General features: G+C 41.8%; 1 pseudogene; it reads left to right on the top strand.

Moving 5' to 3' along the window:
• The first annotated feature begins 5,202 nt into the window (after positions 1-5,202).
• Positions 5,203-25,750, top strand: LOC106565497 (tRNA (guanine-N(7)-)-methyltransferase B-like; annotated as a pseudogene).
• Positions 25,751-25,964: the final 214 nt, after the last annotated feature.

Here is a 25,964-nt window from a genome sequence, read left to right as displayed (position 1 = left end):
GTTAAAGTTAACAATACAAGGTAGGTCAGCATCAATAATTAGAGTTGATCAACAGGAACAGATTTCATTTTTTCTTTAATGGTTTGAATATAATATAAGCTGACCTCAATCGAATTAAATTGACATGGAATCAGCCCCATCTGCCAATGGGTAGGGTAAGGATTCAATTGCAGAACGGTGTGCATAATAATTTTGGCCTTTCACAAAATAAATTGTGAAGCTTTGTGAACCCACTATTACCATTTTCTGGATTCTGACTGTAGTTTACAGAATGCAGGAAAGTACAATGCTTATGCATTCGAGTGGACTACTTATACCCTCATTGTTTGTGAAAAGTAATTATTTATAATTCAGTAAATGCGGAGTAGGCCAACAGATGGCGACAAATGACCAATATTAAAGATTGATGGTCTTTGATGGTCTATGGGCAGCAATAAGCATTTTGATATCTTTAAAACAGATTAAAACAGCCACAATAAAAAGAACATGCTCTTTAAGTTGAACCTTTTACTGCAGTGGGCTGAATCAGGGTCACACAGAGTGATTATTGGTAGTCTTAAGCAAATCTACTTTATAACACCTCACACTTGGTTCTGGGCTTAAAAAAAGAAAACACCTGTACCATGTCAGATATAGGGTGGAAATATATATAAAAAAATTGTTTGCATCCCAATATTACACATTATATACATCACAGAAGACTGAAATATAACAAAATTGTTTAACATAGAAACACCGGATTTTCGTCAGGTTTTCTGAAATAATATGTATTAAATATGATTATTTATTAAATATTAATAACATTCCACACATGAGGCCAAAAAGGGCGCTTTTGGTCATTGACTGCAGGAAAGGGCTACCGTATCCATAATATAGAACAGGTGAAATAGAATAATGTCCAAATAGATGTGTCCCGTTGCAAATAAACTGGTAGGCATAATTTGTCTTTCATTGAAGTGAGACACATCATGCAAACATTTTCACAGTGGTGAAAAAAGTACTAAATTGTCATACTCGACAAAAGTAAAGATAACTTAATAGAAAATGACTCAAGTAACAGTAAAAGTTAACCAGTAAAATACTACTTGAGTAAACGTCTAAAAGTATCTGATTTTAAATGTATTTAAGTACAGTGGTGGAAAAAGTACTCAATTGTCATACTTGAGTAATAGAAAATGCTATACATCAAATTCCTTAAACCAGAGAGCACGATTTTCATGTTTTTTTAAACACTCCGACACTCAGACATCATTGACAAATGCAGTATTTGAGTTTAGTGAGTCCGCCAGATCAGAGGCAGTAGGGATGACACTGCGATATATTGATAGGTGCATGAATTGCACCATAATTCTGTCCTGCCTGAGCATTCTAAATGTAACGAGTACTTTTTGGTGTCAGGGAAAATGTATGGGAGTAAAAAGTACATATTTTCTTCAGGACTGTAGTGGAGTAAAATTTTAAGTCATCAAAAATATGAATAATAAAGTACAGATACCCCCAAAAACTACTTAAGTAGTACTTTAACATATTTTTACCTAAGTACTTTACACAACTGCATTTGATTTGATACAATACAGCAGTAAATCCATATATACAGTTGAAGTCGGAAGTTTACATACACCTTAGCCAAATACATTTAAACTCAGTTTTTCACAATTCCTGAAATGTAATCCTAGTAACAATTCCCTGTCTTAGGTCAGTTAGAATCACCACTTTATTTTAAGAATGTGAAATGTCAGAATAATAGTAGAGAATGATTTATTACAGATGTTATTTCCTTCATCACATTCCCAGTGGGTCAGAAGTTTACATACACTCAATTAGTATTTGGCAGCATTGCCTTTAAATTGTTTAACTTGGGTCAAACGTTTCAGGGAGCCTTCCACAACCTTCCCACAATAAGTTGGGTGAATTTTGGCCCATTCCTCCTGACAGAGCTGGTGTAACTGAGTCAGGTTTGTAGGCCTCCTTGCTCCCACACACTTTTTCAGTTCAGCCCACAAATGTTCTATAGGATTGAGGTCAGGGCTTTGTGATGGCCACTCCAATACCTTGACTTTGTTGTCCTTAAGCCATTTTGCCACAACTTTGGAAGTATGCTTGGGGTCAACGTCCATTTGGAAGACCCATTTGCGACCAAGCTGTAACTTCCTGACTGATGTCTTGAGATGTTGCTTCAATATATCCACATAATTGTCCTCCCTCATGATGCCATCTATTTTGTGAAGTGCACCAGTCCCTCCTGCAGCAAAGCACTCCAGAACATGATGCTGGTGTTCTTCGGCTTGCAAGCGTCCCCCTTTTTCCTCCAAACATAATGATGGTCATTATGGCCAAACAGTTCTATTTTTGTTTCATCAGACCAGAGGACATTTCTCCAAAAAGTACGATCTTTGTCCCCATTATGCAGTTGCAAACCGTAGTCTGGCTTTTTTATGGCGGTTTTGGAGCAGTGGCTTCTTCCTTGCTGAGTGGCCTTTCAGGTTATGTCGATATAGGACTCGTTTTACTGTGGATTTGGATACTTTTGTACCTGTTTCCTCCGGCATCTTCACAGGGTCCTTTCCTGTTGTTCTGGAATTGATTTGCACTTTTCACACCAAAGTACGTTCATTTCTAGGAGACAGAACGCGTCTCCTTCCTAAGCGGTATGACGGCTGCGTGATCCCATGGTGTTTATACTTGCGTACTATTGTTTGTACAGATGAACATGGTACCTTCAGGCGTTTGGAAATTGCTCCCAAGGATAAACCAGACTTATGGAGGTCTACAATATTTTTCTGAGGTCTTGGCTGATTTCTTTTGATTTTCCCATGATGTCAAGCAAAGAGGCACTGAGTTTGAAGGTAGGCCTTGAAATACATCCACTGGTACACCTCCAGTTGACTCAAATTATGTCAATTAGCCTATCAGAAGCTTCTAAAGAAATTATATTGTTTTCTGGAATTTTCTAAGCTGTTTAAAGGCAAAGTCAGCTGTCACGTCCTGACCATAGAAAGCTGTTATTTTCTATGGTAGAGTAGGTCAGGGCGTGACAGGTTTAGTTTAGTTTTTCTATGTTGTCATGTTCTAGTTTTGTATTTCTATGTTGGGTTTTGTTTGGGATGATCTCCAATTAGAGGCATCTGGTCATCATTGTCTCTAATTGGAGATCATACCTAAGTAGGTGTTTTTCCCACCTGGGTTTGTGGGAGATTGTTTCTGAGTTAGTGTATGTTTCACCTCTGCGTCACGTTTTTTTTCATTTTTTTTCTTTAGTTTCACAGTGAAAATAAAATGTGGAATGACACACACGCTGCACTTTGGTCCGCTCCTTCCTACGACAACCATGACATCAGCTTAGTGTATATAAACTTCTGACCCACTGGAATTGTGATACAGTGAATTATAAGTGAAGTAATCTGTCTGTAAACAGTTGTTGGAAAAATGTCTTGTGTCATACATAAAGTAGATGTCCTAACCAATTTGCCAAAACTGTAGTTTGTTAACAAGAAATGTATGGAGTGGTTGAAAAACGAGTTTTAATGACTCCAACCTAAGTGTATGTAAACTTCTGACTTAAACTGTAGTAGATTGGCTCCACTACAGGGTACATTGTACCATAAAGGTTTGGGATTGTATCAATGCATTAGGGACAAGAACTCAGGAAGGATTGTTGCAGCTGAGATATTCTTCGTATTGCGGGATGTCACAAGCAAGGAGCTACATGAAGTAATGGCTGGAGCAGTTCCGTCCTCTCAGTTTCCCAGACCTGTGTAGCTCTGATTGAATTGTGAATGAATGAAGATTACTTTTGTTCTGTAATTTGGTTTTAAATCAAATCAAAACTCAAATCAAATCATATTTTATTAGTCACATGCGCAGAATACAACAGGTGTAGACCTTACAGTGAAATGCTTACTTACGAGCCCCTAACCAACAATGCAGTATAAGAAACAAAAGTAACAAGTAATTAAAGTGCAGCAGTAAAATAACAATAGCGAGACTATATACAGGGGGATACCGGTACCGAGTCAGTGTGCGGGGGCACCAGTTAGTCGAGATAATTGAGTAATATGTACATGTAGGTAGTTATTAAAGTGACCATGCATAGATGATAACAACAGAGTAGCAGCGGTGTAAAAGAGGGGGGTGGGGTGGCAATGCAAATAGCCTGGGTAGCCGATTGATTAGATGTCTTTGACAATTTTTAGGGCCTTTCTCTGACACCGCCTGGTGTAGAGGTCCTGGATGGCAAGAAGCTTTGCACCAGTGATGTACTGGGCCATACGCACTACCCTCTGTAGTGCCCTGAAGTTGGAGGCCGAGCAGTTGCCATTACAGGCAGTGATGCAACCAGTCAGGATGCTCTTGATTGTGCAGCTGTAGAACCTTTTGAGGATCTGAGGACCCATGCCAAATCTTTTCAGTCTCCTGAGAGGGAATAGGTTTTGTTGTGCCCTCTTCATGACTGTCTTGGTGTGCTTGGACCATGTTAGTTTGTTGGTGATGTGGACACCAAGGAACTTCAAGCTCTCAACCTGCTCCACTACAGCCCCATCGATGAGAATGGGCATGTGCTCGGTCCTCCTTTTCCTGTAGTCCACAATCATCTCCTTTGTCTTGATCACATTGAGGGAGAGGCTGTTGTCCTGGCACCACATGGCCAGGTCTCTGACCTCCTCCCTATATGCTGTCTCGTCATTGTCTGTGATCAGGCATACCACTGTTGTGTCATCGGCAAACTTAATGATAGTGTTGGAGTCGTGCCTGGCCGTGCGGTCATGAGTGAACAGGGAGTACAGGAGAGGACTGAGCACGCACCCCTGAGGGGCCCTGTGTCCCAGGGCACTATGGTGTTGAATGCTGAGCTGTTGTCAATGAATAGCATTCTCACATAGGTGTTCCTTTTGTCCAGGTGGGAAAGGGCAGTGTGGAGTGCAACAGAGATTGCATCATCTGTGGATCTGTTAGGCTGGTATGCAAATTTGAGTGGGTCTAGGGTTTCTGGGATAATGGTGTTGATGAGAGCCATGACCAGCCTTTCAAAGCACTTCATGGCTACAGACCTGAGTGCTACGGGTCGGTAGTCATTTAGGCAGGTTACTTTAGTGTTTATGGGCACAGGGATTATGGTGGTCTGCTTAAAACATGTTGGTATTACAAACTCAGACAGGGAGAGGTTGAAAATGTTAGTGAAGACACTTACCAGTTGGTCAGCGCATGCTCGCAGTACAAGTCCTGGAAATCCGTCTGGACCTGCGGCCAGGTGAATGTTTACCTGTTTAAAGGTCTTACTGACATCGACTGCGAAGAGCATGATCATAGAGTCTTCCGGAGCAGCTGGTGCTCTCATGCATGTTTCAGTGTTATTTGCCTCGACGCGAGCATAGAAGTAGTTTAGCTCGTCTGGTAGGCTTGTGTCACTGGGCAGCTCTCGGCTGTGCTTCCCTTTTTAGTCTATAATGGTTTACAAGCCCTGCCACATCCAACGAGCATCAGAGCCGGTGTAGTACGATTTGATCTTAGTTCTGTATTGACGCTTTGCCAGTTTTATGGTTCGTCGGAGGGCATAGCAGGATTTCTTATAAGCTTCCGGTCCCGCTCCTTGAAAGTGGCAGCTCTAGCCTTTAGCTCAGTGCAGATGTTGCCTGTAATCCATGGCTTCTGGTTGTGGTATAGACGTATGGTCACTGTGGGGACGACGTCATCGATGCACTTATTGATGAAGCCAATGACTGATGTGGTGTACTCCTCAATGCCATCGGAGGAATCCCGGAACATATTCCAGTCTGTGCTAACAAAACTGTCCTGTAGCTTAGCATCTGCTTCATCTGACCACTTTTTTATTGATCGAGTCATTGGTGCTTCCTGATTTAATTTTAGCTTGTAAGTAGGAATCAGGAGGATAGAATTATGGTCAGATTTGCCAAATGGAGGGCGAGGGAGAGCTTTGTATGCGTCTCTGTGTGTGGAGTAAAGGTGGTCCAGAGTTTTTTTTCCCCTCCGCTTCCACATTTACCAGATTTCTATCAGCATGTTAAGACTGATTTAAGTTTCCCTGCATTAAAGTCCCCGGCCACTAGGAGCGCCGACTCTGGGTGAGCGTTTTCCTGTTTGCTTATGGCGGAATACAGCTCATTTAGTTCGGTCTTAGTGCCAGCATCAGTCTGTGGTGGTATGTAGACAGCTACGAAAAATACAGATGAAAACTCTCTAGGTAGATAGTGTTGTCTACAGCTTATCATGAGATACTCTACCTCAGGTGAGCAAAACCTTGAGACTTCCTTAGATATCGTGCACCAGCTGTTACTTACAAAATACATAGTCTGCCCCCCCTTGTCGTACCAGACGCCGCTGTTCTATCCTGCCGATACAGTGTATAACCAGCCAGCTGTATGTTGATAATGTTTTCGTTCAGCCACGACTCTGTGAAGCATAAGATATTACAGTTTTGAATGTCCCTTTGATAGATTAATCTTCCGCGTAGGTCATCGATTCTACTTTCCAAAGATTGCACGTTTGCTAGCAGAATGGAAGGTAGTCTGGGTTTATTCAATCGCCTACGAATTCTCAGTAGGCAGCCCCCCCTCCAGCCCCTTTTTATCCACCTTCTCTTCACACAAATGACAGGGATCTGGGCCTGTTCCCGGGAAAGCAGTATGTCATTCACGTCAGGCTCGTCGGACTCGTTAAAGGACACAAAGGATTCTGCCAGTTTGTGGTGAGTAATCACTGTTCTGATGTCCAGAAAATATTTTCGGTCATAAGAGTCGGTAGCAGCAACATTATGTATAAAATAAGTAAAAAAATAAGTTACAAACAACGCAAAAAAACGAACAAAAAAACATAATTGTATAGGAACACGTAAAACGTCAGCCTTCTTCTCCGGCGCCATCTAAGTTAAAAGTTGTACCCTTTATCCAAATTGGAGTTCCCCCCATTTCTTTCCAGTAGTGGGTGGCAATATAACTTTTGGGATGTAGCCCGCCTTAAAACCCCAACGAAGAAGAAGAATCAACACATTTGATACGTTGCAACACCACATCCAATCAGAATCTGTTATCCAAATTTTGGTGACGTGAAAGGGAAGCGACTGACAACAAACGTGGGGGACATCCGGAGGGGTTCTTGCTGATTGTACGAAGATTGTGACAGCCGATTAAATGGCGTCCCTTGAGAAGGTAAGAACAAGATGTACGTCAGGAGACATGCAGTATTATCATAAGGAGACGTATACTTGGAATATGTCGGAGGAATGGAGGGAAAAAGAGAGGCAGAGGAGGTCTAAGAGAGAGAGAGAGAGAGAGGAAGAGAAATGAAGGATAAATGGAAGTAAATGATTTCTTAGTATCATAGGTGGTAGGTGTGGTGAAGTTCTCGGAGCCCGAGGCTTGCACCGGGGATCAGGATAAAGATGAGTCTGTGACAGTAGGAAGGAAGTTTTTAGAAAAAGTGGACCCTTGCCTTTTGGCTGATCCATTTGTGGTTTCAGGGTGGGTGAAGTCAGAGTTGGGTGCTGTGGAATCGGTGAGGGTAACCAGAAGTGGTCTTGTGATAATTGTTTGTGTTTCTGCTGGTCAGAGGCTCTCCGCATTAAACGAATGGGGGCAAGAAATGTGAATTGTTTTGCTCTCAAGAAAAGGGCTCCATTGAAAGGACTGATTACTGGGGTAGCAGTAAAAGTTGACCAACTGAAGGGGAAGATTCCCGGTGTTTGTGATGCTCGTCGTTTGGTGCGACGCAGACAGGGTGAAGGTGTGAAACAGAGTCATTGTGGTGAAACAGAGTCATTGTTTGTTCTTTTGAGTTTTGATGTTAAGTCTTTGGCTGACAAAGTGATGTTAGGATATATAAGTTATCCTGTACGAACTTTCGTGCCGAATACATTAAGTTACAAATCAAATCAAATTGTATTGGTTACAAACACATAGTTAGCAGATGTTATTGCGAGTGTAGCAAATGCTTGTGCTTCTAGTTCTGACACTGCAGCAATATCTAAGAAGTAATATCTAACAATTCCATAACAAATGCCTAAAACACACAAATCTAAGTAAAGGAATGGAATAAGAATATATAAATATATGGATGAGCAATGTCAGAGCGGCATAGGCTAAGGTGCAATAGATGTGTAGAATACAGTATATACATATGAGATGAGTAAAGCAAGACATGTAAATATTATTAAAGTGAGTAGTGTTCCATTTATTAAAGTGGCTAATGATTTCAAGTCTCTATGTAGGCAGCAGCCTCTCTGTGCTAGTGATGGCTGTTGAACAGTTTGATGGCCTTGAGATAGAAGCTGTTTTTCAGTCTCTCAGTCCCAGCTTTGATGCACCTGTACTGACCTTGCCTTCTGGATGGTAGTGGGGTGAACAGGTAGTCCTTGTCCTTGATTATCTTTTTGGCCTTCCTGTAACATCGGGTGCTGTAGGTGTCCTGGAGGGCAGGTAGTTTGCCCCCGGTGATGCATTGTGCAGACCGCACCACCCTCTGGAGAGCCCTGCGGTTGTGGGCGGTGCAGTTGCCGTACCAGGCAGTGATACAGCCCAACAGGATGCTCTCAGTTATGCATCTGTAATATTTTGTGAGGGTTTTAGGTGACAAGCCAAATTTCTTCAGCCTCCTGAGGTTGAAGAGGCGCTGTTGCACCTTCTTCACTACACTGTCTGTGTGGGTGGACCATTTCAGTTTGTCAGTGATATGTACACCGAGGAACTTAACTTTCCACCTTCTCCACTGCTGTCCCGTCGATGTGGATAGGGGGGTGCTCCCTCTGCTTTTTCCTGAAGTCCACAATCATCTCCTTTGTTTTGTTGACGTTAAGTGAGAGGTTATTTTCCTGACACCAACACCTCCTCCCTGTAGGCTCTCTCGTCGTTGTTGTTGTGCCGTCTGTAAACTTGATGATTGAGTTAGAGGCGTGCATGGCCACGCAGTCATGGGTAAACAGGGAGTACAGGAGGAGGCTAGCACACACCCTTTGCGGCCCCAGTGTTGAGGATCAGCGATGTGAAAATGTTATTTCCTACCTTCAGGACCCAATTGCACAGGGCTGGGTTAAGACCCAGGGCCTCAAGCTTAATGATGAGCTTGGAGGGTACTATGATGTTGAATGCTGAGCTATAGTCAATGAACAGCATTCTTATGTAGGTATTCCTCTTGTCCAGACGGGACAGGGCAGTGTGCAGGCGATTGCATCGCCTGTGGACCTATTGGGACGGTAAGCAAATTGAAGTGGGTCTTGGGTGACAGGTAGGTGGAGGTGATATGATCCTTGACTAGTCTCTCAAAGCACTTCATGATGACAGAAGGGAGTGCTACAGGGTGATAGTCATTTAGTTCAGTTACCTTTGCATTCCTGGGTACAGGAACAATGGTGGCCATCTTGAAGCATGTGAGGAAAGATTGAATATGTCCGTAAACACACCAGCCAGCTGGTCTGCGCATGCTCTGAGGATGCGGCTAGGGATGCCTGCAGACTTGCGAGGGTTAAAATGTTTAAATGTCTTACTCACGTCGGCCACGGAGAAGGAGAGCCCACAGTCCTTGGTAGTGGGCCGCATTGGTGGCACTGTATTATCCTCAAAGCAGGCAAAGGTGTTTAGTTTGTCTGGAAGCAAGATGTCGGTGTCCGCGACGTGGCTGGTTTTCTTTTTGTAGTCCGTGATTGTCTGTAGACCCTGCCACATACGTCTCGTGTCTGAGCCGTTGAATTGCGACTCCACTTTGTCTCTATACTGACATTTTGCTTGTTTGATTGCCTTGCGGAGTGAATGACTACTCTGTTTGTATTCTGCCATATTCCTAGTCGCCTTGCCAAGGTTAAATGCGGGGGTATGCCCTTTCAGTTTTGCGCGAATGCTGCCATCTGTCAGTGGTTACAACATCTCCTATACACTTCCTTATGAACTCACTCACCCCATCAGCATATATGTCAATATTATTCTCTGAGGCTACCCGGAAATTATCCCAGTCCACCTGATCAAAACAATCTTGAAGCGTGGATTCCGATTGGTCAGACCAGCATTGAATAGTCCTTAGCACAGGCTCTTCCTGTTTGAATTTCTGCCTATAGGAAGGGAGGAGCAAAATGGTGTCGTGGTCAGATTTGCCAAAAGGAGGACGGTGGAGGGCCTTGTATGCATCGTGGAAGTTAGAGTAACAATGGTCCAGTGTTTTTCCAGCGCGAGTGTTAGTCGATATGCTGATAGAATTTAGGTAGCCTTTTCCTGAAATTTGCTTTAATAAAATCCCCAGCTACAATAAACGCACCCTCAGGATATATGGTTTCCAGTTTGCATCCAGTTCCTTGAGGGCCGTCATGGTTTCAGCTTGAGGGGGGATATACACGGCTGTGACAGTAACCGAAGAGAATTCTCATGGGAGATAATACGGACGGCATTTGATTGTGAGGAATTCTAGGTCAGGTCAACAAAAGGACTTGAGTTCCTGTATGTTATTACAATTACACCATGAGTCGTTAATCATGAAACATACACCCCCGCCCTTCTTCTGGGAGAGATGTTTATTCCTGCCGGCGCGATGCACTGAGAATCCAGGTATATCCCGACAGCATATCCCGAGAGAGCCATGTTTCCATAAAACAGAGTATGTTACAATCCCTGATGTCTCTCCGGAAAGCAACCCTTGCCCTGATTTCGTCAACTTTGTTATCTAGGGACTGGACATTAGCGAGTAATATACTCTGAAGCGGTGGGTGGTGTGCGTGCCTCCGAAGTCTGACTAGAAGAACGCTCCAACTCCCTCTCCCTCAGGTGGCATTGTTTTGGGTTGGCGTCTGGAACCAGTTCAAATGCCTTGGGTGGTGAGGACAAAGGATACGCTTCGGGAAAGTCGTATTCCTGATGGTAGTGCTGGTAAGTTGACGCCGCTCTCATGTCCATTAGTTCTTCCCGGATGTATGTAATAACACTTAAGATTTTGGGGTGGAATGACACTTAAGAAAATGGGGTGGCAGGTAGCCTAGTGGTTAGAGTGTTGGACTAGTAACTGAAAGGTTTCAAGATCGAATCCCCGAGCTGACAAGGTAAAAATATGCCGTTCTGCCCCTGAACAAGGCAGTTAACCCATTGTCATTGAAAATAAGAATTACGCGAACGCTAGCGTCCCACCCACGGTTCACAGTATTCAACAGCCAGTGAAAAATCAGAGCGCCAAATTCAAAACCACAAAATGTCATAATTCAAAGTTCTCAAACATATGACTATTTTCCACCATTTTAAAGATACACGTCTCGTTAATGTAACCACGTTGTCCGATTTCAAAAAGGCTTTACGGCGAAAGCATAAAGTTAGATTATGTTAGGACAGTTCCAACACAAGAAAAACTACACAGCCATTTTCCTAGCAAAGACAAGCGTCACAAATACCAGAAATTCAGCTAAAATTATGCACTAACCTTTGACGATCTTCATCAGATGACACTCCTAGGACATCATGTTACACAATACATGCATTTTTTGTTCGATCAAGTTGATATTTATATCCAAAAACAGCCTTTTACATTGGCGCGTGATGTTCAGAAAATATTTTGCCTCCAATACTGCCTGGGGAATCAGCACAACAATTTACAAAAATACTCATCATAAACGTTGATAAAATAATAAACTGTTATTCAAAGAATTATAGATGAACATCTCCTTTATGCAACCGCTGTGACAGATTTTAAAAAAGCTTCACGGAGAAAGCACACTTTGCAATAATAAAGTCCATGATTTATGTCCAAATAACTCCTTGTTGTTTCCACGTTCAGTAAGCTACTCCAACTGTAGGAAGCGCGCCGAAAATTTCACGGCGAAAAGTCAAAAGAAGTTCTATTTACGTTAGTTCAAGCATGTCAAACGTTGTATAGCATCAATCTTCAGGGCCTTTAACTTAGAACTTTAACTTAGAACTTCAATAATATTCCAACCGGACGATTCCAGTGTCTTGAAAAACGTTCTGGAACACAGCTAACTCTCACGTGAACGCGCGCCAATGAACTCATTTGCTTTCCTGAGTCAGCAACTTCTAACTTCCTCTGTTTGCTCTCTGTTCATCATAGACGCCTCAAACAACTTTCTAAAGACTGTTGACATCTATTGGAAGCCTTAGGAAGTGCAAAATGAACCCTAAGTCACTGTGTGTTCGATAGGCAATGACTTGAAAGGACTACAAGCACAAGACTTCCCACTTCCTGGTTAGATTTTTCTCAGGTTTTTGCCTGCCATATGAGTTCTGTTATACTCACAGACACCATTCAAACAGTTTTAGAAACTTCAGAGTGTTTTCTATCCAAATATACTAATAATATGCATATTCTAGTTCCTGGGCCCGAGTAGTAGGCCGTTTAATTTGGGTACGTTTTTCATCCGGCCGTGAAAATACTGCCCCCTACCCTAGCCCTCTGTCTCGCTACAGGTGTCAAGCTTATGGGCATGTGGCAGCAGTGTGTAGGAGGGAGGTTCCTAGGTGTGAGAAGTGTGCAGAAGGGCATGAGACAAAGGAATGTGTAGCATTGGGGATAGTAGTTGTATGTGTTAATTGTAAGGGTGCCCATGGAGCTGGGGATCAAAAATGTCCCGTGCGAGAGAGGCAGATTGAGGTTTCCAGGGTTAGAGTAGTGCAGAAGTTGTCATGTGCTGAGGCAGTGAAGAAAGTAGTGGAAGATGGGTTAAGGGGGAGGGATCCTGAGAGTCGTGGTGTGAGTAGTAGATCTGTACCAGTACATAGGGACAGGCCAACAAGTGATATGTTTCTGTCTATATTCCTGGATTAACCAAAAGGATGATCTTGTACAGTATTTTCGCTGTATTGAATGAGTCTTGTATAGCGATTAATGCAGGAAAAGCATTCAGAATCAGAATAGGGCTTTTCAACATTCAGTATCCTCTCCTTTTCCACAGCCATCAGAATCATAATAGACTTTATTTTAGTGGTTCTTCCCACTCTGTATTAGCCACCTGTTCCCAGGTGTGATTAATAACCTTACTCCTCTCTATCTCTCAGTGGAGTTATCCCTGCTCTTCCCAAACCAACTGATCCTGGGCCTGGAGATCTGTGTCAGATTAGGTCCAAGAACGTATCCGCTCCCTGCATGCTGCAGCTACCGGAACATTTCCTGCCTACGGAGCAACGCCATGAGGTACCTGCCCAACTTCTTCTCCAAGGGACAGGTATTTAACTGTTTTCCCCTCCACTGTTCCACTTTTTTGTCTCCTTTTTCCCCTCTTTCTTTTTTGTGTGAAGTGTATTGTAACAAAATAGTTTTTTTTATACACTTCAATGTTGATGATGAGGTAGCCAAAGACAGTCTAAGGTTGTCACCCACATAACAGTTCTGCTTTGTATTTATTGTGTTTATATTTATTTGTAGACACGTCTGTCAAACATCTCACCTCTAAATAATACAGCACTTGATCCCTTCAGCAAGTTTTCTAAATGTTTTGATTCCTGGTGATGAGGCTCAAATTCAAATGGTGTTTGCTACAATTTTGTACAGCTTTCTGACCATTGGGCATTGAGGGTATGTGAAGTTATCCACCTTAGTAATGATTAAATAACGTGTCGTTCCTTCCTATCAACCACAATATAAATATTTCTGTAAATCACAAGATAGTGGATACAAACAGAGTGAAAGAGGCGAACTGAGACGGATAACTCGGCCCAAAATGTGTCTTCTCCAATAGGTGGCGTTCTTTCTTTTTTTTCGTTTACCAAGCTTACCATGGAGGTCAATGAGAGTGTTGAATTTGGTCCAAAAAAATGTAATGACTTATTTGCTACGTGATTATTATTTGGTCGGATAGAAGTTTTGTAATGCTTAGGTTGTACTGATACAAGTAGGATACATGATATCCCGGAAAAAAAACACTTAATTCCGGAGTTGCGCTATCTGGTATCCTTGGGATGTCCCTACCCTAAACCGTAACTCCAACCGGTACCTTAACCATTTCCAACTTCAATGGGGTACGGACGTCCAAAGGATGCCGGATAGCACACGCTTAGCTGCCCTCTCATTCACTAGAATGGTCCCACCTGATCTTGCCTCCCCCGGACTGCTTTCCATTTTGAAGACATTTATTTTCATTGTTAGAGTGGCCAATGGCGTATCTGGTCAATATAATGGAACATCTGTGATATAAAATATGTTCATAACCTTACAGTGAGTAAAATCACCCTGTCTATATCAGGTAGTTTACAACCCTCTAGTGGCAACAATAGGAAGTGTTTGATCAGCACCAACAGGGACCAACGTGACCAGTACAGCAGCTTGGTTCTTATCTCTATAACCGGAGAGTAACAATAGATAATGATTTCCAACCCTTATGTCACAACACAGAGATTTTAGCCTCAAATGAATCATTTGTATTTTGGGTAAATCCAGGATTTTTCAACAAAGGAGACACCGTGCCAGTGACCACATCAGGCGTTACATCAGCTGAGTATAGGACCATACACTAATCAGTATTTTACAGCCGACTAGTGGAGGGTTTATCCTTTCAATTTTGTATTTGTATTTATTATGGATCCTCACTAGCTGCTGCCAATGCAGCAGCTACTCTTCCTGGGGTCCAGCAAAATGAAGGCACACTTTCACAACACACTGTGTGCCCTCAGGCCCCTACTCCACCACTAGCACATATCCACAGTACAAAATCCATGTGTACGTGTGTGTATAGTGCACATGTTATCGTGTGTGTGTATGCATGTGTCTGTGCCTATGTTTGTGTTGCTTCACAGTCCCCGCTGTTCCGTAAGGTGTATTTTCATCAGTTTCTTTAAATACAATTTTACTGCTGGCATGAGTTACTTGATGTGGAATAGAGTTCCATGTAGTCATTGCTCTATGTAGTACTGTGCACCTCCCATAGTCTGTTCTGGACTTGGGGAATGTGAAGAGACCTCTTGTGGCATGTCCTGTGGGGTATGCATGGGTGTCCGAGCTGTGCGCCAGCAGTTAAAACAGACAGCTCGGTGCATTCAACATGTCAATACCTCATAAAAACTGGTAGTGATGAAGTCAATCTCTCCTCCACTTTGAGCCAGGAGAGATTGACATGCATATTATTAATATTAGCTCTCTGTGTACATCCAAGGGCCAGCTGTGATGCCCTGTTCTGAGCCAATTGCAATTTTTCTAAGTCTTTTTTTGTGGCACCTGACCACACGACTGAACAATAGTCCAGGTACGACAAAACTAGGGCATGTTGGACCTGCCTTGTTGACATTGTTGTTAAGAAGGCAGAGCAGCTCTTTATTATTGATATACTTCTCCCCCATCTTAGCTACTGTCGTATCAATATGTTTTGACCATGACAGTTTACAATCCAGGGGTTACTCCAAGCAGTTTAGTCACCTCAACTTGCTCAATTTCCACATTATTTATTACAAGATTTAGTTGAGGTTTAGGGTTTTGTGAATGATTTGTCCCAAATACAATGCTTTTAGTTTTTGAAATATTTAGGACTAACTTATTCCTTTCCACCCACTGGAATTCGTGATTCTACCTGGATTATGTTGGAAAGGCTTCCATTAAAGAACACTCTCTGTGTTCTGTTAGACAGGTAACTCTTTATCCACAATATAGCAGGGGGTGTAATGCCATAACAAGTTTTTCCAGCAGCAAATTATGATCAATAATGTCAAAAGCCACACTGAAGTCTAACAAAACAGCCCCCACAATCGTTTTATCATCAATTTCTCTAGTCAGTCATTTGTGTAAGTGGTGTGCTTGTTGAATGTCCTTCCCTATAAGCATGCTGAAAGTTTGTCAATTTGTTTCCTATAAAATAGCATTGTATCTGGTCAAACACACAAAAGTTTACTAAGGGTTGGTAACAGGCTGTTTGGTCGGCTATTTGAGCCACTAAAGAGGACTTTACTATTCTTGCTTAGCGGAATTGACATTTGCTTCCTTCCAAGCCTGGGTGCACACACATTCTAGTAGGCTTAAATTGAAAATACGGCAAATAGGAGTGGCAATATCGTCCGCTATTATCCTCAGTAATTTTCCATCCAAGTTGTCAGAACACAGTGGCTTGTCATTGTTGATAGACACCAATAACTTTCTCACCTCTTCCACACTCACTTTACAGAATGCAAAATTACAATTCTTGTCATTCTTTGTTTCATAGTGTAGTTTCTTCTTCTTTTTATTCAGTTTAGTCACATGATTTCCTAATTTGCAATACGTTAGCCAATCGGTTGTGTAGCCAGACTTTTTTGCCATTGCTTTTGCCTCATCCCTCTCACCCATACAATTTTTCAATTCCTCATCAATCCACATGGATTGAACTGTTTTTACAGTATTTTCTTAATAGGTGCATGCTTATTAGTAACTGGAATAAGCAATTTCATAAATGTGTCAGGTGCAGTGTCTGTTTGCTCCTCTTTACACACAATCAAATATTTTTTACATCAACAACATAGGGCGAGTAACCTAAATTAGATTGAATCAAACTTTATGCATTTAAAATCGCAACACACTTTACAGGGAAAACCAATCAAATGGAAAAAGTAAAAGCAAACAAGAAATTATAAAACGTCTCATTTTCTTTCAACTTCTTGCATTGGAGCAAAGCTCCTAGGCTGAATTTGAACAGATGCATTGACATGATGACATATGAAAAGAGACAGAGTAGGCAGTGGAAATTTCACTCATGACATGCTATAGTGTATTGCTGTCCTAAGAGGGAGTCATTCTGAGTGTGGGCTCCTGGGGCTGACAACTGAAAGCGATGCAAAAAGTGTCTGTCGACTTGACTCGCTTACAAGTGTTAATAAAGTTTCGGAGCACCACAAATATCCAGACAATGATGTCATTAAGACCTGCCCATTTTGTGCCGAGGATTAGGTGTTTTGGAAAAACACACAGACCGACTAACACACTTAAATACACTTTCAGTCATACGGACACACATTAACGGGAGCCCCTGAGTGATATTTGTGCACCCACACGCATGATGTAAGTGTGGGTATAAACGGCGCTATACTCCCCAATATGTCGTCGTTCTTTTTTTCCTCTGTGCCAGAGCACTAATTAAAGTGTGAAGTTTTTTCCACCTTGTGAAGTGTGGCCCAGTCGAAACCCCCCTGGGGCAACGGCAGTCCCCCATGATTATCCCCCTGTTTTTCTGTCTTTAGTTATTTCAACTAATAAAAAAAGAGTGAACTGGAACAGTTTTACTAATAGTAGTAAGTTGTGTACACCTTGTCAACGAGAAGGACTTTATTTTAATAAAAATCCCTTAGAGAATTTCCACCTTTACATCCCGGGCTGCCTGACAACTGACACCAACATATTATGAGAACTACATAGCGCTAACTCATTTCACAAATATAATAATCCTTGATAGACTGGTTTGAATAATAACCACATTGATACAAGAGAATATTTAGCGGCATAGTTTTCTTGCTTTCACAGTAAAAGAAGTACCAGAGGAAGCAACAGCAGGAGGAATTTGTTTCATAGATCTGTGGCCTCAGTCTGTCTAGTCGTGTCTGCGTTGTGATCTATTTGTTTTGTTGATTTCTCTCCTCAGCTCAGGAAGATGTTTTTCCTGAGCCGCACTTCAAGAAGACCAAGCGGCAGTAGCGGATCGTCAGTCCCACTCTGTTGGCGGGGTACGCCTACACACTGAGAGAAGAGGTAAGGATGGAGCACAGCGTATGGGGGGGGGTTCATCAAGGGAACCCAAAGACAGCAGTTGTGGGACAGCAAGACATATGATACATATGAGAGAACAGTACTGGCTACATTGCGTACATGGAGAGAAACAAGGAGAGACTGCGGATTGAGAGAACAATGGGAGGCTTGTGCATGTGGGATCTTAATCTGCTCACATGTGCGTGGGTGTGTCTGTAGGCGCTACCTGCACACTCAGCAGCACTGACACAGGACCCATGCCAGACCCTGATCTCCTCTGGGGGGGAGGAGAGGAGAGCGGTCTAGAGAATTTTCCACTATGGCAGTTTAGACTGCAAAATCGATCTGCCCAGAACACACATGCACACACCTCCGTCACACACACCCTCCCCCCGCCTCCACACCTCCCCATTTCCTGGCCTCAATGTGAACACAACATTACTGAGCTAACACACAGCTGCTATGCTAATCTGTGCCATCGCTGTGTTTTCCAAGAAAGCCCTGTTCAAATGACACTATCTCTCCGCAATCCAATGTAAACTACAATGACACAGGTGATAAACCTCTATGTTGGTTTTGGGCTATATCTGTCCATTTGGGGGGGAGAGAAACCTTTGCTCTTCAAAGCATTTAAAGCCACCACACCAAGGCATGTTTTGTGAAAAATGTTGAAAGATCATAGGAAAATGGGAGATCAGGGTCAAATGTATTAGTGCACACGGATTCATTAGTGCAACTTCTTATTGGACAGGTCCAGGTAGTCCCTCCCTGTTTTGGTTCACTATCTCGGCATGTAAACTGGTGCTATGGCATTTTGCATCCTTTGTGCCAGGTTTGGCAATTTACCTGGCTAACATCAGCTCACTTGCGCTGAGGTGGGAGGGGTGGCAATATTTGAGGTATGTCTTAGCAGTAACGAGGTTGGTTATGGCATGGATTTTGACAGCAGAAGCTTAGCCTATCCAGCCATGACCAAATCTATATGCATTTTGCACACAACCTGCATGCATTCTGCGTGCCATACACACAATTTGAGGTCAAAGTACACAGGTATGAACATGGCAGAGAAATTACCCCTAAATTTAACATATAAAAATCTGAAAGTGGAATTTAGACCAGCTCAATTTAATTTAGGATCAAACATAGACTAATGTGCTGGCTACATAGTTTTATATAATGTAAGACTCTAGGTTTCAGGAAATGCCAGTTACAGGTAAAAAATAAATAAAAATGCTACCCCTTACCCAGCCTTAGGCCTACATCACTACCACCTTGTCAGAAATTCCTAGGTAAAGCCCTGATTGTACATTCAAACTTATTTATAGTTAGCTACTGAAGAGCAACTAATTACCAAGTACACATATCAGTCTGGTGTCAGGAAAATAACCTCTCCCTCCACAAAATGAAGGAGCTGACCGTGGACTACAGGAGACAGCAGAGAGAGAACGCCCCCATCCACATCTATGGGGCTGCAGTGGAGAGGGTCAAAAGTTTCACGTTTCTACATCACTGACAACCTGAAATGGTACCTTCACACAAACAGCATTGTGAAGGCGGCGCACCAGCGCCTCTTCAACCTAAGGAGGCTGAAGAAATTTGGACTCTCTTAAACTTCTACAGATGCACCATTGAAAGCATCCTGTTGGGCTGTATCACGGCCTGGTACGACAATTGCACCGTCCGCAACCACAGGGCTCTCCAGAGGGTGGTGCGGTCAGCCCAAAGCATCACCGGGGGCACACTGCTTGCCCTCAAGGACATCTACAGCACCCGGTGTCACAGGAAGTCCAAGAAGATCAACGACCTCAGCCACCCGAGCCACAGCCTGTTCACCCCGCTACCATCTACAAGGCGGAGACAGTACAGGTGCATCAAAGCTGGGACCGAGAGACTGAGAAACAGCTTCTATCTCCAGGCCATCAGACTGTTAAACAGTCACCACTAGCCTTAGTCACTGTTCTAGCTGGTTACCACCCAGCACTCTACTCTGCACAATAGACTTTTCTATTCATATACTGTCCATACACATCATTAAATGTATAATATATTTATATACGGTACCAGTCAAAGGTTTGGACACACCGACTCATTCAAGGGTTTTTCTTTATTTTTACTATTTTCTACATTATAGAATAATCATGAAGACATCAATACTATAAAATAACAGACATGGAATTATGTAGTAACCAAGAAAGTGTTAAACAAATCAAAAATATATTTTACATTATTCAAGGTAGCCACCCTTTGCTTTGACAGCTTTGCACACTCTTGGCATTCTCTGAATCCAGCTTCATGAGGAATGCTTTTCCAACAGTCTTGAAGGAGTTCCCGCATATGCTGAGCACTTGTTGGCTGCTTTTCCTTCACTCTGCGGACAACTCATCCCAAACCATCTCAATTGGGTTGAGGTTGGGTGATTGTGGAGGCCAGGTCATCTGATGCAGCACTCCATCACTCTTCTTCTTGCCTGGAGATGTGTTTTGGGTCATTGTCCTGTTGAAAAACAAATGATAGTCCCATTAAGCGCAAACCAGATGGGATGGCATATCGCTGCAGAATGCTGTGGTAGCCATGCTGGTTAAGAGTGCCTTGAATTCCAAATGTCACCAGCAAAGCACACACACCATCACACCTCCTCCATGCTTCATGGGAACCACACATACGGAGATCATCCGTTCACCTACTCTGCGTCTCACAAAGACATGGTGGTTGGAACTAAAAATCTCAAATTTAGACTCCAGACAAAAGGACAGGCTTCCACCGGTCTAATGTCCATTGCTCGTGTTTCTTGGCCCAAGCAAGTCTCTCCTTCTTATTGGTGTTCTTTAGTAGTGGTTTCTTTGCAGCAATTTGACCATAAAGTCTCCTCTGAACAGTTGATGTTGAGTTGTCTCTTTCTTGAACTCTGACGCATTTATGTGGACTGCAATCTGAGGTGCAGTTATCTCTAATTAACTTATCCTCTGCAGCAGAGGTAACGCTGGGTCTTCCTTTGCTGTGGCGGTCCTCATGAGAGCCAGTTTCATCATAGCGCTTGATGGTTTTTGCAACTACACAAAGTTCTTGAAATGTTCTGGATTGACTGACCTTCATGTCTTAAAGTAATGATGGACTATCGCTTCTCTTTGCCTTTTTGAGCTGCTCTTGCCATAATATGGACTTGGTCTTTTACCAAATAGGGCTATCTTCTGTATAGCACCCCTACCTTGTCACAACACGACTGATTGGCTCAAACGCATTAAGAAGTAAAGAAATTCCACAAATGTACTTTTAACAAGGCAATTGTTAATTGAAATGCATTCCAGGTGACTACCTCATGAAGCTGGTTGAGAGAATGCCAAGGGTAGGCAAATCTGTCATCAAGATAAAGGGTGGCTACTTTGAAGAGTCTCAAATATAAAATATACCTTTTTGGTTACTACATGATTTCATAGTTTTGATGTCTTCACTATTATTCTACAATGTAGAAAATAGTAAAAATAAAGAAAAAGTCAATGAGTAGGCATGTCCAAACTTTTCACTGGTTATCACATCCTGACCATAGAGTGCTCGTATTTTTCTATGGTAAAGTAGGATAGGGCGTGACTGGGGGGCTTTGTCTACTTTATTTATTTCTATGTTTGGTTCTAGTTTCTTTTTTCTATGTTGGGTTTTTTGTCTAGTTTACATTTTCTATGTTGTGTTCTAGGTTCTTTTTTCTAGGTTGGGGTTTTCGTATGATTCCCAATTAGAGGCAGCTGGTCATCGTTGTCTCTAATTGGGGATCATATTTAAGTTGTTGTTTTTCCCACTAGTGTTTGTGGGAGATTATTTTGAGTTTATGCATGTAGCACTTCTTCGTCACGGTTTGTTGTTTTGTTTATAGTTTATTGTCTGTCTTGCATAGTTTCACATAGAAATAAAGATGTGGAACGATATGCACACTGCGCCTTGGTCTCTTTCATACGACACACGTGACACTGGTACTGTACATGATGAGATTCTTTTCATTTGTCAAACGGCAGCCAAGCATCACTCATCATGTCACCAAAATAAAACCCTCATTATTTATTTGAAAGGAGCATCAAGCTCATCACTGTGCACATTCATCTTCCTGTGAAGTTCATCATAAATTATTTAATCTGTAGCCTAATAAACTGCATACTTTCCCAAGTCGTAGTGGGAGGACCACACAACATATCATCGCGTGACTCGAAGTTTACTTTGATATGATGGTTATTATATCCATATATGTGCGTAAAGGTGTTTCCTCCACCATTTCTCGCATAATTCATTTTACAGACTCAAAGATCCCACCTTGTCTAGCGTATTTTATTTAGTCAACATTTGGAAAGTTTACCGACAAATTTGCTGTTTCCATCAGGCCTGTAAGTGACTTTTTTTTTTATCCGACGTACTTTACTCGCATACAACTGTTTGATGGAAACCGGGTTACTGAAGGCAGTTTTTGGTCCTTCCCAGTGCATTCGCCAAGACTATCAATAAAGGGTTTGGCTTGTGAGACTGCTTTGAAATACATCTTAATCACCAACGCTTTATTAAAAGATAACGTTTGGGAGCAGCAAAACAGTGAGCGGACATCACCTTTTTTATCTGTATATTGTACATTATTTTAGCCGGCTATTTTGGATGTGCTTAAAACCCACTCCATGTAGGCTACGTGTCCATATGCCCATCATTGAACCAGAGACGAGATGTTGCTGGTGACTCGTATTTTGAAATATTTCAGATATTTTTCTGTAACAATTGTTTCATTGGATAAAAATATATATTTTATTGTCACATACACCGGATAGGTGTGTTGTTTTTCAGGGTCAACCATTGTAGTACCCCGCTCCTGGAGCAAATTGGGGTTAAGTGCCTTGCTCAAGGGCATATCGACCGATTAAAAAAATAAAATTCACCTTGGGTATTCGAACCAGCAACCTTTTAATTACTGGCCCAACGCGCTTATGCGCTAGGCTACCTGCCACCACAATTACAAACCTGGCCATGAATTAGCCAAGTAGCCTATCCATAGAAGATTTCTAAATGGTCAACTTTGGAGGCTTTTGTCATCATGCTTTTGCGTGATTGACAATTCACATAGGCCTACCTACCTACTTCATTTTGCTTGTATCCATTCCCATTTCTAAAGAGCGACTTGTCCAGTTACGAAGGATGCACTCCTCCTAACATATTCAAATTATTCAGTCCTATAATGCCATATCAACGGTGGATAGGCCTATATCTTGTTTACTGCGAATGTGCCTCACACATACACAATACATTACATTTTAAGGGGAGCCTAGTATTTTTTATGTGACTTATTTTTGTATGCGTAAAGACATGTATGGCCTATACTCGTTGAAACAATTACAACAATGTTGACTGCCAACACTCCAAACATATTTAGCAAAACGGGATGTATTTTACTGTTGCTATTATTTGTTACTGTAACCTATGCTGTTTTATAGTTTTTCCTCAATCGCGTAAAAGCATTTTTTTTGGAACAATGTTGTCGATTTACAAGAGTTCACAAGACACACAGTAACTCGGTGGCCTTTAGCAAATTAGTAAATGCATTTTTGTGTAGTTGCCTTCTCAAAACATTAATACATTAATGAAAAATATATTATACCGTCAAAATTGCAAATACATTCATTTAAAGAACACGACTGCCTGCAAAAAGATTAACACAACCATACTTATCACTTGAGTCCAAGCAGACAAAACAGAAAGGTAGTATTCAAAAATATTCAATATTCAAAAAAATCACAACAATTAGATAATCCCATCACCTAAATCTTGGCATATGTTGTACATGGTACAACTGTTGTTGTACCTCTCTGACCCTACGAGGGAAAACAAATGTCCTTGGTTATCTTACAAACCAGTTCTACCACAAGGGCCATAGTCCTATCCCCTCCTCTTTCGGCCCTTAATTAACAAACGGGGATCGAGGGGGGTCAAACTAGACACTTTTTTATGATTAGCATGTGTTACACAGAATTAGTCAACCAGACATCCTGGCACCAAATGTGCAGATTTTAAGGAAGGGGGAGAAGAGAGGAATATTTAGCCTGATGCCTCTTTTGTTCTAAGGAGGGAAATGGCACCAAACACAACGTGGGCCATTTCACCAGTTTTCAAAAAAATGTCTCAAAATGAATGACTCACCACACTGTTGTTCCTATATTATTAAAAGTGTAAAAGTGTATTTCACTATAACATAAAATGTATGTATCTTATTCCAGTCATGTTTAGAATCTATGGGCTCCTTATCACCTTTCAGGAACTAATAACTGTTTTTCTATATAGTAGGGACTTATTGTGTACATTCACAAGCCAATCTCAGGTTTTATTCCAATATTGGCATGCCATATGCTTAACTGTACCTAACTCATTTTCAATCTTAGTCTAGTAATAAAACTTTGAAGTAAATCCGTTGTTGCATTGAAGGCCTTAGTGAGCGATTGGATTCTTGAAGTCTGAGATCTCGATGACCAATTAGAATATAGTAAATTGAGTGTTGATTAAGACTATTGTTGATGGTTAATGATAACTTCTGATAGAGTTACTTCAAGGGGTCTCTCTTTAACAAAACCCATAATGATTAATTCAATTAAGTTGGATAGGATTACCAAATTAATTACACATTGAAGCCATTAATTATTCCACTAATTAATCAGTAAATTATCTTGAACATTCATAGACAAAGTTACAACACTGTAATAAACAGTATCAATATACAATGGACTAGGGCGAGAATATTCCGTGCCCTCCAGCCGAATTGGAGTTGATGACAACACAAAGACAATAACGTACACAACTGCCACACCAGTATTAAGCCATGGAACACGTTGATTGGCCAGTGAAGGGTCAAGCCCTTGTCACACCTACAACTTTTTTATGAATCAAAACCCAGCCCTTTCACACCTCCGCCAGCTATTGCCCCAATAATTCCTGCTGTGAAAATAGCAAAAAAATATTTCCGACCCACCTCTGGACTTAGTGCCAGCGCTAAGATTTACCTTTTGCATTAGGTTTATTAAAGTAGACCCCAGTATTTGTCCCCTGTCTCAAACTAGATTGATACTTAAAGTACAGACCACAGTTGGTATGATGTTTGTGTGTGTCAGTCACCTGCTGCACTATATAGGAGCGTTAAGTGACCGTTCACTCTAAAATCAAAGTTTGTCAGATGTTTAGGTCTAAAAGTGGACCTAAAACCCCAAAATGGAAAACATTTGGCACAGACTGAGCACCATATGGTGCTTGTTTTCCCCATTCCTGTGGAATTGAGTAATATATCTGTATCTACAACAGATTATGTGGGACGTGGACTCATCTCAACATTAGTCTACTTTTGGGATCTGAAAGGTTTTGACAAAGGCTTTCTGTTTACTGTTTATACTTATGAGGACATTGTGTTTAACTCGTTTTATGGGATCCTACCAGGGTTTGGTGTACACCAACACAGACATGGAGGAGCTGCATCATTGGATGGTGAAACACTTCAGTGAGCATCCACTGTTCACGTGGGTCCCTGACACAGAACTGGCATGATGACGCACACTTTAAACAGTCCTTCTCCACAATTCATAGAGATTCAGTTTTGACTGATGTGATACTGTATGTAATAATATTTGTCATATAGCAACCAACCTTGAACCCCATATAAGTAAGCCATAGAGAAATTGATCGTAACAAAAAAGTTAAACTTATGTCAGAGCTTTGCTGGATATGATTCACAAATCTTCCTACCTTCCAATTTGGAAAACATTGTTAACATACTTGCCAGTATCCATACAGTTTGTAACCCAAATATGATGAGTAGGAAACCTGGTAAGAGGCAGTCAGCAAATAGCAGGAGTAGGGTAGCGCTCTTCAGATCCTTCAAAAGTTTCCCTTTGTTTTGCAGGTTGATGATGTCATCATCAGAGGAGGGGAAGAAGGTGCAGAGGAACGGAGGGAAGAACTACCTGGTAGTTTTCCACAGGGTGGCATACTAAACTCCCAGTATTGCAAATATCAGTTGTATGTGAGATGAACTGGAACTCTCTTTGCCTTGCTGATAGGAGCACCAGCTCTCTCCTTGCAAGGACAACAAAATGGACGACCAAAATGACTGCTAGGTTTGCTCCAGGGGTGGAGCTTGGCCTGTCCGTCTTAAACGTAGTTTCTCCCTGAATGGTGGACAGGAATATGAATGGGTCTTCATTGGTCATGGGTTTAAATGGCCAGACTGAAGCATCCCACCATGATCTTTTGTGAACAGGTGCCTGATTTGGAATGATCATGATTCACCGTTAGCTAATTTGACTGCTCTCTACGGCGTCCTGAGTTGGTGATAC

The sequence above is a fragment of the Salmo salar genome, chromosome ssa12 (genome assembly GCF_905237065.1).
Source record: "Salmo salar chromosome ssa12, Ssal_v3.1, whole genome shotgun sequence".
Taxonomy (NCBI): Eukaryota; Metazoa; Chordata; class Actinopteri; order Salmoniformes; family Salmonidae; genus Salmo; species Salmo salar.
This window is presented reverse-complemented; position numbering and strand designations above follow the sequence as displayed.